We start from the raw sequence: 11,088 nt of genomic DNA, 5'->3' as shown, positions 1-11,088 counted from the left end.
ATCACTTGTTTCAAGGCTCAGGGACCAAGAACAAATGGGAGAAACTAAGAGCAGACCACAAATCATTCAGTCATTGAAAAGAGAAAAAATCAAAACAAACAAAAAAGAAACACACTATACTGTTGGTGAGCACAGAAGCAGTCTGTAATAAGAAGTCATTTGTCAGTGTGGCTTCCTAAATGTCAGTGCACAGGGTGTAGAAAATTATACAATGACAAAAAGGATAAAGGAACTTTAATCAGCCAGTTTATTAGGGACACACTTATTGGAGATCAAGAGTGAAAGAATAGTCCAAAACTTGGTTAGTGAGATAAAGTCTTGGTGACAGTGAGGGGAAAAAATTCTGTTACCTGCTGGTAGTTTTATTGAAACCTGGTCAACACACTGGATATTATAGCATTTCTGCTTATGACTGGAAGTCTGGGAAGAGCTGTTGGAATCTGCCACCGTTTTATTATTATTATTATTATTATTATTATTATTATTATTATTAAATTGAGTGCCTTGAAGGGAAGAAGCTCATCTTTCTTTCTTTACATGCCTTGATGTTTCATCCAATTCCTAAATTTATTAGAAAAGTACATAGCCTCTAAGAAAGACCATCTCTAAGCCTAATGACTATAGTTTTTTAAATTAAAGTTATAAAAACAGTATATGTCATTTCATATCAATAAATATCCTCTGTTTGTGCTCAACCAGTTTAAAAAATGGGGGGGGGGGGAATGTCCTGGATTTGTGTGGAATATATCTCACATGAAGCAAGCAGTGACTAAACATTTGTTTTGGTGTATTCAAGTATGCGATAGAGTAAGAGTATGGTACAAGCAGTAGTGGAGAAGTTATTCTGGCCATAATCCCAATAGAGAATTGCTAGGTGATTTATTAAAGCTGATTATAAACTTTCATATAACTCTGAAAATATGTGGGAAATACAAGGGAATAGCAAAGCAGGTAGGTAGGTAGGTTGATGTTAGATAGATGACAGATAGATAGATGATAGATGATGATAGATAGACAATGATGATAGATAGATAGATGATAGATAGATAGATAGATAGATAGATAGATAGATAGATAGATAAAGGTAGATAGATATAGAGATGGTGAGATGGCCTAAATTTCCCTTTCATATTTCTACATAGCTTTGATAATTAAAAATAAATTGTTTTAACAAAATAAAGTTGAAAATAAACCTTGGATAGCTTCCAGTGGCCTAAATGAATGAGACCTCTATTTGACTTATGTTGTTGAAACTTTAAATCAAGGCTTTCTTTTTTTTTTAATCTCATAATGTCTTCGCATAGTTCACCACTTACTCTGTTCTTTAAACAATTAAGGGGAAATTTTTAAGTAATGACATTATATAAATAACTCCTAAAAATAATCCAAAGCATACAGGTTTATAAAGTGAAAAAAAGAATAAATTAATATTTGTGCTTCACCTCTCACCATTGCCTGTCACCTAAGGCTTGTGGAGGGCCCTTTGAAAATAGAGTATGCTTAGAATAGCTTCAGAACACTTTATGACAACCAGTGAGGGAAGCATAGAGATCAAGCCAAATAGTGCTAAGAACAGTACCTCTGGGCGGGAATATGGATACTCGCTAGCTGTTCTTGGCAAGCCTTCATGGCCATGACTTTATGGTACCCACTGGGAAGGAATGTGAAATGTCCAAAACTGTTCCCATAATAATCTACGCCCAGAACACAGCTATTTTTAAAGAAAGGACATAGCCAATTCAACTCTATATTCCATGAGATGAGACACACAAATTTCCAAGTTGGAGGATGAAAGGGTGAATTCAGCACCTAAGGTCAGATGGAATTATGCCTTCCCTGAGCTCAGAACAAACAAACCTATCAAGATATAAAAGAATAGAGAAAGCTAAATGATATTGACCTTGCCACCCCCTCCCCCCCCCACACACACACAAATATCCTAAGGCACACATCAGCTTTACCTAAAATGGAAAGTTGCAAAATAACTGTCTCTGAAGGTATTTATCTTAACTTGGCAAGGGCTAAGCTAAGGAATGGATGCTTGGATCCCACAAAAATTAATGAAATATCTGAGACAGTAAACAGAAGAAGTGGAGGGCCAGGGGGCGATTTGTTGTCTCCGTCTGAGGTCACTTTAGTTGAACTCTGACAGAGTCCAAGGTCTCCCGATTTCAAAGCCCAAGGGCAAAGTCCTGTTGTTAAGTGGCATGGTGGGCAGGCAACCTGCATTCCTCTCTGACAATCAGCTGGAAGATTCAGACAATCTGTTCAGGCTAAAGTGTGGAATGGCTGATACTTCTTTGATTCACTTTGCCAAAATAACTGTAGAGAATGGCAGCACATTGTGATCAGAATAGTACTTGGAACATTTCTAATTTTAAGAAATTGAAGAATGGAAATAAGAAGGGGAAAGTATTTTGAGACTTCCAAATCCAGAATATCATGAGATTTTTTTTTCAAATGAGTTAACAAAAACTGAGTTAGAATGCACAGAGTAGTTGATTAACTGTGCTAGTGGAGCCATATATATCCATTGATGGATTCATGGGTCCACAGATAGAAATATGTAGTGCCTAGAAAATATTTTTAAAACCTTATCTTCTTTCACCTAGTGTTGTAACACAATACTTGGCATAGAATAGACACTTAGAAAGTATCTATACTAATAAAAGGGTAATATGCAAATTGGTCAGGACGCCCTCATGCAACAACCAAACAGCAGACTGCATGGGGTGACCAGGCCGGCACGGGGGGGCAGTTGGGGGTGACCAGGCCAGCAGGGGGGAAGTGAGGGGCAACCAGGCTAACATGGGGGGTCAGTTGGGGGCAACCAGGCTGGCAGGGGGCACAGTGAGGGGCAACCAGGTTGGCAGGGGGCACAGTGAGGGGCAACCAGGCCAGCAGGGGGGAGCAATTGGAGGCAACCAGCCCAGTGGGAGAGGGGCACAGAGGGGCAACCAGGCCGGTGAGGGGGGCAGTTAGAGGTGATCAGGTCAGCGAGAGGGGCAGTGAGGGGTGACCAGGTTGGAAGGGGGGCAGTTAGGGGCAACCAGTCTGGCAGGCAGAGGTGGTTAGGGGTGATCAGGCTAGCAGTGGGGGGTAGTTAGGGGTGATCAGGCAGGCAGGCAGAGGCCATTAGGGGTGATCAGGCCGGCAGGCAGGTGAGCAGTTAGGAGTCAGCAGTCCCAGATTGTGAGAGGGATGTCCTAGATTGGAGAGGATGCAGGCTGGGCTGAGGGGGACCACCCCCATGCACAAATTTCATGCACCAGGCCTCTAGTTTGATAAGTAAATAAAGAATGAATTATTGGATTCTACCTCATCTAAAAAATTTTTATAGGAGTTTAAAGGTCTTATTTTCATCTACATTCCCTTCTTCTCTTTTCTTTTCCCAAATTCCCTAAGAAAGGTGTCAATAGATAAATAAATAAAATTATCAAAATGTAAAAATTTTTTAAGAAGAAAAAATAAGAGAAGCAATTCCACAATAAAATGTTTTACTTTTAAACATCAGTGGTGTTTTCCTAAAATTAAGAAAATTGTGGCTACTGTACAAAAAAAGGAAAAAAAAGTGTTCTGAAACATTTTTGCTTCCCATAAAAACAAAATGCATGCATAGAATAAAATATTATCTTAAGATTTCAAAATATTACAAATTTGCCTATTCTATTAACATAGGATAGTGTGTGTGTGTGTGTGTGTGTGTGTGAGAGAGAGAGAGAGAGAGAGAGAGAGAGAGAGAGAGAGAGAGAGAAACTGAATGTATGTATGTGTGCTTTCTTGTTTTTTATTGGTGACTTTTAATTGTGCAACTGGTATTTTTACCCTGGGCTCCACTATATGAATATTTTCATATTTTTCAACTATGTAGCTTCCAAATAACACCCTGTTTTTGTTTTGAGAAGCTATGTTTTCCAGTCTGTGAACAGTTTGGGTAAGAAGATAATCTTGATCATGCTCCATGTTCCCTATAGACCTATTTTCCAGTTTTTTCCTCAAAACCAAGCAGAATTAAGGTGCTCAAAATTTGATTTGTGAAATTCCCTCTCTCAAGATGTTTTATTTTTGGTCGAATAACTAAAAATCAGAATGGTGTTCTTCACCTTTTTATTATGCTACTTCTCTACCCATCACTTGTAGACTCAATGTCTCCTTTATGGTTTATTCAACATTACTTTTTTCCAGTATGCCTAAAGATGCAGAGATTTGAAATAGTCATAACTCTAAGCTCAAAGTGCATTATCATTACTGGTTCATATACTATTTCTCTCTTGTTCATTTATTTTTTTCACACATTTATCTCTTCATTTTTACCATATAACTTTCTCTTTTTTCTTCTTCCCATAAGCAACCATTCTATGCATATAATGTATGTCTTTGTGCTTAAATACTTATAAAATATATTGTTGGTTTGTATGCATGTTATTTATTTACATAAATGGAATTATTACACACAAATACAATGTATGTATGAAATTTACATTGATTTTTACTCAGAACTGTTTTAAGCTCTAGCTATGTAGCTATGTAAACATCTCAACAGATGATTCTAATATCTGTAATGAGCTTCTACTGCATTTTGTCTATCCGCTTTCCTGGAGATAAACACCCAAGGTGCCCTCATTTTTCTGCTTCCTTCATATTGAAATTAGCATTCTTATGGGCCTGTGTTCTTTGAATACAAACTGAGTCACAGGTAATGTATATATTTTATTTGACAAAGCAAAGCAGTAACATATCAACAAAATTAAGAGCTTACTCCTGAGCCAGACAGTTCCAACTGGTAGAAATACCAATGAAAAAATAAAGTCTCAGTCCTCATGAAGCTTACATTCTGAAAGGGAAGACAGACAATAAATAATCAAATACATAATAACACATGCAAGTGGAGATGATGGGTTGAAAGTAGTATATACAAGTATACACAAAGTACTAGAAGTCTGGGCTAAAAACATATTTGAGAGCCAGCCATCAAACTGTACAAAGTCACCTAGAATGTGTATACAGATGAAGATGTGGCGGAGACAGAGGTCTCAGGAACTTTCACATTTATAATTTCAAGATATTAAAAGAAGCCAACAAAGAAAACCAGAAATGAATTACAGGTAAGATAGGAATAGAAACAAAAAGAAGTTGGTGTCCCAAAACCAGTATTTTAAAAAAGGTTATAATGCCCTAGGCAGCTTGGCTCAGTGGATAGAGTGTTGGCCTGGGGTCTGAAAGGTCCTGGGTTTGTTCAATTCTGGTCAAGGGCACATGCCCAGGATGCAGGCTCAATCCCCAGTGTGGGGTGTGCAGGAGGCAGCCAATCAATGATTCTCTCTCATCACTGATGTTTCTATTTCTCTCTCCTCCCTTCCTCTATGAAATCAATAAAAAAAATCTATTTAAAAAAAGAGATGATAATTAAAAAAAACTGTAATAGTGCCCGACTGCTGATGATCCAATGAGATAAGGACTGAGATTAATTTTGAATTAAAATGTAGATACTATTGGTGATGTTGGTAAGATCTTATTGAACATAGTTGTACTCAAATGATGGAATGGGTTTATGAGAGAAATAAGAGGTCTTGGAGACTTCTTTTCAACATCATTTTGAGGATATTTGCTTTAAAGTAGATTAAGAGAAATGGGGCAATGGCTAGAGGAGAGTAAGTGGTAAAATGAGAATTTTTATAAGGTGGAAGATATTACAGCATTATTTTAGTCTGCTATGAATGTCACGTCAAGCCAGTGGAGTGATTAAAAATTATGATGCAGGAAAAAGAATTATTAAAGTGTTATCCTTAAGTAGGTGAGAATGGATGAGCTTTAGAATACAAATGGAAAGGAAGCCCATGATGTGAAGATGGACAATCCATCACAGCAACAGGATGGACCGAAATATTTATGGGCACAGATGTAAGAGGGGGGAGGAGGCGAGGTGTGAGAAAGTGGTGGAAGAATGTGAAACATCTTTTTTTCTATTTTTTTCATCAGTTGGCCTTTATCTAACAACTAACCTCTTGTACTTCCATTCTTTGACTGTCTTTATCCACTCTCAACAAGCTCTTTATGCCTCAGAATATAAACTTTCTGTACAGTGTATTTTTCATGCTTCTATGCCTTCGATTTGTTTGTTTATAATGCCCTCCCCAATCTGTCAATTAGCAAACATTGCACTGATTTTTCCAGTATAAGTCTTAGCTTAAACTTCCATGACTCACCCAGTAGCCTTGTTGCTTAAAAGAAAAATAATCTTCCTATGTTATATGACTCCACTCTCCTGCAAAAGCACCTGTGATGCTCTACTCAGTCACTTGTTGATTACAAATTCTACTTCAATACCTGCCGTGGGCCATGCACTAAACTGTCCCAGATGTTGAAATACAGCTGTACATTAAAGACCCTGTTTTTAAAGATCTTACGCTCTAGTTACTGTGGTCGGCAAACTGCAGGTCGCGAGCCACATGGGGCTCTTTGGTCCCTTGAGTGTGGCTCTTCCTAAGCCTTAGGAGTACCCTAATTAAGTTAATAACAACATACCTACCTATATAGTTTAAGTTTAAAAAATTTGGCTCTCAAAAGAAATTTCAATCGTTGTACTGTTGATATTTGGCTCTGTTGACTAATGAGTTTGCCGACCACTGCAGTAGATTTCATAGAAACCAAGTCTTTAATAAAGTACTATCCCTCTGTGGTGATGTGCCAACTTTAGAATTAACATTTGCTTGTAGTCAATTTCAGTTGACCCTCTATGGTCAAGATATAATGTAACATTAATAATCAAGCCTTTCTTTTCTTTCCTCTTCTTTTGGGGTTTTCTGTTGTTGTTGTTTGTTTGTTTGTTTGTTATTGTTTTTGCTGTCTTGCTAGATAACCTAACCATAAAACAACAAGTTCTGTAATCGTGTCACAAAGAATTATGACTTTAGGAAATGGAGATTTAAAACCTGAAATCCTAATTTAAAAAAAAAACACTATGTTTTGAGTCTTCTTTACCTCAAGTTGTTCTGTATTCTAAACCTGCCATTAAATTGACAATGAAATTCTGGGAACACCCACCGCTTAGGGCTAGCTGAAAATGGACAGGTCTGGGTGCTGGCTACTCCATGCTGATTTGCATCTGTAGGGAACTAGACTTATGGATCATCCTGTTCATTTTATTGAGATTTGTTATCCTTCCCAACACTAAGTTGTGATTCAAGGGTAGCCATTAATATTTGTAAGGTATTGTCAAATCTAAAATTTTGGATGTGGTATTTCTCCTCTAAAAACAGAAAATCTACTTTTTGCTATCAATGGTATTATTTAAAACAGACACAATTCTACCACAACAGTAATCTGAAATAACCCAGAAAAAAATCTAACACCACCCTGTTCTAAATTACTGGAATCAATAACTCAAAATCTCATTTTTAGAAGGTGATCTGAGATGCAAGTTTGTTTTCCATTATCTGACATGGGTTTAAGAAATTAATGGAACCATCTTCAATATAGTTTATGTAATTCAAAATACACACTGCACATTGGTTCCAATTTATCACTGAGCCCAGGGAAAATTTGAGTGAAAACTTTGAAATTAGTATTAAAGAAACGGTAAGAATTAAGTGAGCATTGAGAATTGGTAAAATGCAAAACAAATTTTTGACCTTTTCACTATCAAAATGACATTTATAAATATTTGTCCTTAAAAAGTCCCTTGCTCTCTTTTTTGCTTTCAGGATTTCACTGCAAGGTCATACTATAACACATTGGGTTATTGACTCCATTTCCTCATAGCACATCATTAAGTATTGTTCTTTGTGAGATTAATAAAGAAGTGTTAAAGAAGTGTCACCTACCCAGCCCCTTGTCATCGTCCCTCCATCCAGGATTACTTAAAGGAAATCCACACCATTATGTTTCACAAGGAGACTGAATGTCAGGACTCCACCTGATGGATGCATAGTCCCCCATGCACTGAAATCTGTTAGTAAAAGGGGAATTGTCCCATCATTCTTGCTCAGCTGCAAATTTCTACAAGTTTGCAGTCTTCGTACCAAATTAAAGCATAGAGTAACCAAAAGGCCACAATATGAGGAAGAAAGAATGGCAGCCTTTTTTCCCACCCCAAATTCCCATCCTGCCCTGGCCAGTGTGTCTCAGTTGGTTGGAGTGTCATCACGTCCACCAAAAGGTTACACATTTGATTCCCAATAAAGACACAAACCCAGGTCACAGGTTCAATCCCCATTTGGGGTTCATTTGGAGGCCACTAATCAATGTTTCTCTCTCACATTGATGTTTCTCTCTCTCCCCCCTCTTATTCTCTCTCTAAAATAAAATCAATAAATAAGGATTTTAAAAAATAAATTCCCATCCTGCTCCCTAATACAGACATACTTATGCATCACCTAATGTTGATACCATTGTAGTAATCTGGTTATTATTAAACAGGAAAGGAATAAAGGGAATGCTACATAATATTTATACAGCTTTGCTAACTTAACAGCCCCCACATCTGTTCCACACTGATCAATGCGGGAAGGGACTGGACGAAGGAAGTTTGGCTACATGCCCAATAAGGTCTGAGTGACCCTGGAAGGTGCTTACCTGTCTGTCAATCACACCTGGGAACAGGAAATTGGCCAGAAGAGGCATGTCCACTGCCAGGGTCTGAAACATGAATATTTAAACTTCTGAGTAGCGGGAGTTCCCTATCTTTTGGCATTTGGTCTTGCAGGCCAGGCTCCTGGCTCTGCTGTTGCAGGGTCTGCACTCCCTGAACTTATGTGGCTCAGAGCCATGTGGGACTCATTCAAGATTAATAGACTGAATCTGGACTGAATCTGGACTGGATGTACTGAACCCAACTGCAATACCTGGGCACTGGCCTTGCTTTTGGATTTGCTGATCTCCTAGCTGCACCTTTTCTAGGACTGGGTTAAGGGCATGGGACTTTGCAAACCCAGGAATGTAACTCCACACAAATAAATCCTTTTACCACATTTCCTTCTCCCATGTGAATCTTAAAAAATTTATTTTCTAACGATATCATATGAACCCCACTCACACAAGTGACAGAGAAGTTCAATTCTCTAGTAATAATGTGACACTGAGGTCCTCTTTTCATTGTCTCCTTACATCAATTTATTTGGAAAGGAGAAACAAACCCTCAATACTCTGTATTACTAAAGAGGATAGATAACTACTGGCTAAATAAAAAGTTTTGCACATCAATGCCTACTTAACTGAAATTAGTTTAAATTCCCTTCTGGAATAGCATTGTGAAACTTCAGAATTGAGGAAGGACAACTAGTTTATCAAAGTAATAAATCAGTTCCAAAGTTTGTCTGAGCTGTGTATACAGTCAAGATGATTTTCAAAGGTCTGTCAAAAGCACTTTTACTAAAACAATACAGGGCACATTAAGTCAAATTTAGGTTGATTGAGAACCATAACTCATTTCTTAAATTTTTTTCAAGTTGTTTTCATGAGGTTGTTTCCCTAGTACAATTGAAATCTAGGAAGAAACAACATAATCTTCTTCAAGAGGTGTTTGATTTGAGTAACTTCTGGATCCCATGATATTATTACATGTATTTTATTAAACATTTTGAAATCACTTTTCCAAGTCATTGATTCCAAGATACTGATTTCCTAGAGTTGTGTGTTTGCTTCAGAATATCTTATCCTATCTAATAAAGAGGAGATATGCAGATTGACTCTCACATCATCACAAAGATGGTGGCGCCCAGTCTCCTCAGGACCACTGGAGTCCCCCAGTCCTTTCAGCCCTGCCTTTGAGAGCGGACAGCAGGGCATGGGGGCTTCGTCACCGCAGTGGTGGCAAAGCAGCCAGCCCCTGCAGAGAGCAAAGAACCATGGGGAGTGGGCCTAAGCCATCAGTAGGACATCCCCTGACGGCTCCTGGATTGGAGAGGGTGCAGGTCAGGCTGAGGGACTCCCCTCCCCCCATGCACAAATTTCATGCACTGGGCCTCTAGTGGAAATATAAAACACATACAGAAAGAATGCACATGTGTGTACATTGGAAGAATTGTCACAAGTGGAACAACCCATGTAACCAAGCACCTCCTTCCTCAAGATATCCTGATATCCTGATGGCTAACAGCTGAGATTAATCCTGCCAGGTCTTGTACCATAGAGACCTTTGACACATGTAAATTCAACAACGTATCATCATTTGCTATGTTGCAACTGAATCCAGTTTTTCTCAAGTATAGAAAAATTGGACATATAACTCAATTTTCTTTTAATTGACATAAGTAGGAAGTAAATCAAGATATCTATTTACCCAGGAAATTGTAAAATTCCTTCCAATATGTGATTTCTAAAGCTACTTGGTGTGATTTTCTCCACTCACTAAAACTCATACGCAGTCTTCTTTCTGAGAATCAATTGCTTCCAGGCCTCTCTTCTGAATGGGCAACTATGAACTCTTAAAGGCTGGTGGTTTGTTTCTCTGTTTCTTTCTCTCTTTCCAGCAGCCTTGCTCTCTGCCTTTCTTTTCAGCATCAGCACCAGCATCTTCTTTCTCCTCTTCTGTTTCCCTGTTGGGATCCAGCCGGGTTTCACCATTTCTTGTCTGCATATCCATCTACCCCAGACCTGGTAATCACCTGCCCCTCTGCGATGCCTTCGCCTTTCCTCTCTACCTCAGGCTCAGGAGACCTATGGGTGGAAAAACCATGGTTCAGTTCCATCCTTTTTCTCTCATTTTTCTCACTCTTTCACATACAACTGCATGAATACCAGTAATAATATTTTCTTACTCAGAGATGTCAAATTTGGGGAGAGTGCTTTCCTTCGGTTTAATCAGAAACAGGAACAAGAAGACTTGTGGGCAGTGAGAGGTGCCCATTTTCATCAAGTGGCTCTAAGAGCAGGCTTTGAAGAGCTGATAGGTTGTCATTTCTTCAAAATCTACATTATTTTTTGTAATAAATAGTATATTTAGAAGAAAATGCTGCAGCTTAAGCTCACCTAATAAGTGTATTTCAAAATGTATTATAAGGTCATCACAGCAAATTGCATGTTTGTTAAAAAATCTTTTAAAATATTTTCTCCTTGCACAGCCTCAGGGCACCTTTCCCATTGTATACT

This window comes from Myotis lucifugus, unplaced genomic scaffold (genome assembly GCF_000147115.1).
Source record: "Myotis lucifugus unplaced genomic scaffold, Myoluc2.0 scaffold_182, whole genome shotgun sequence".
Taxonomy (NCBI): domain Eukaryota; kingdom Metazoa; phylum Chordata; class Mammalia; order Chiroptera; family Vespertilionidae; genus Myotis; species Myotis lucifugus.
This window is presented reverse-complemented; position numbering follows the sequence as displayed.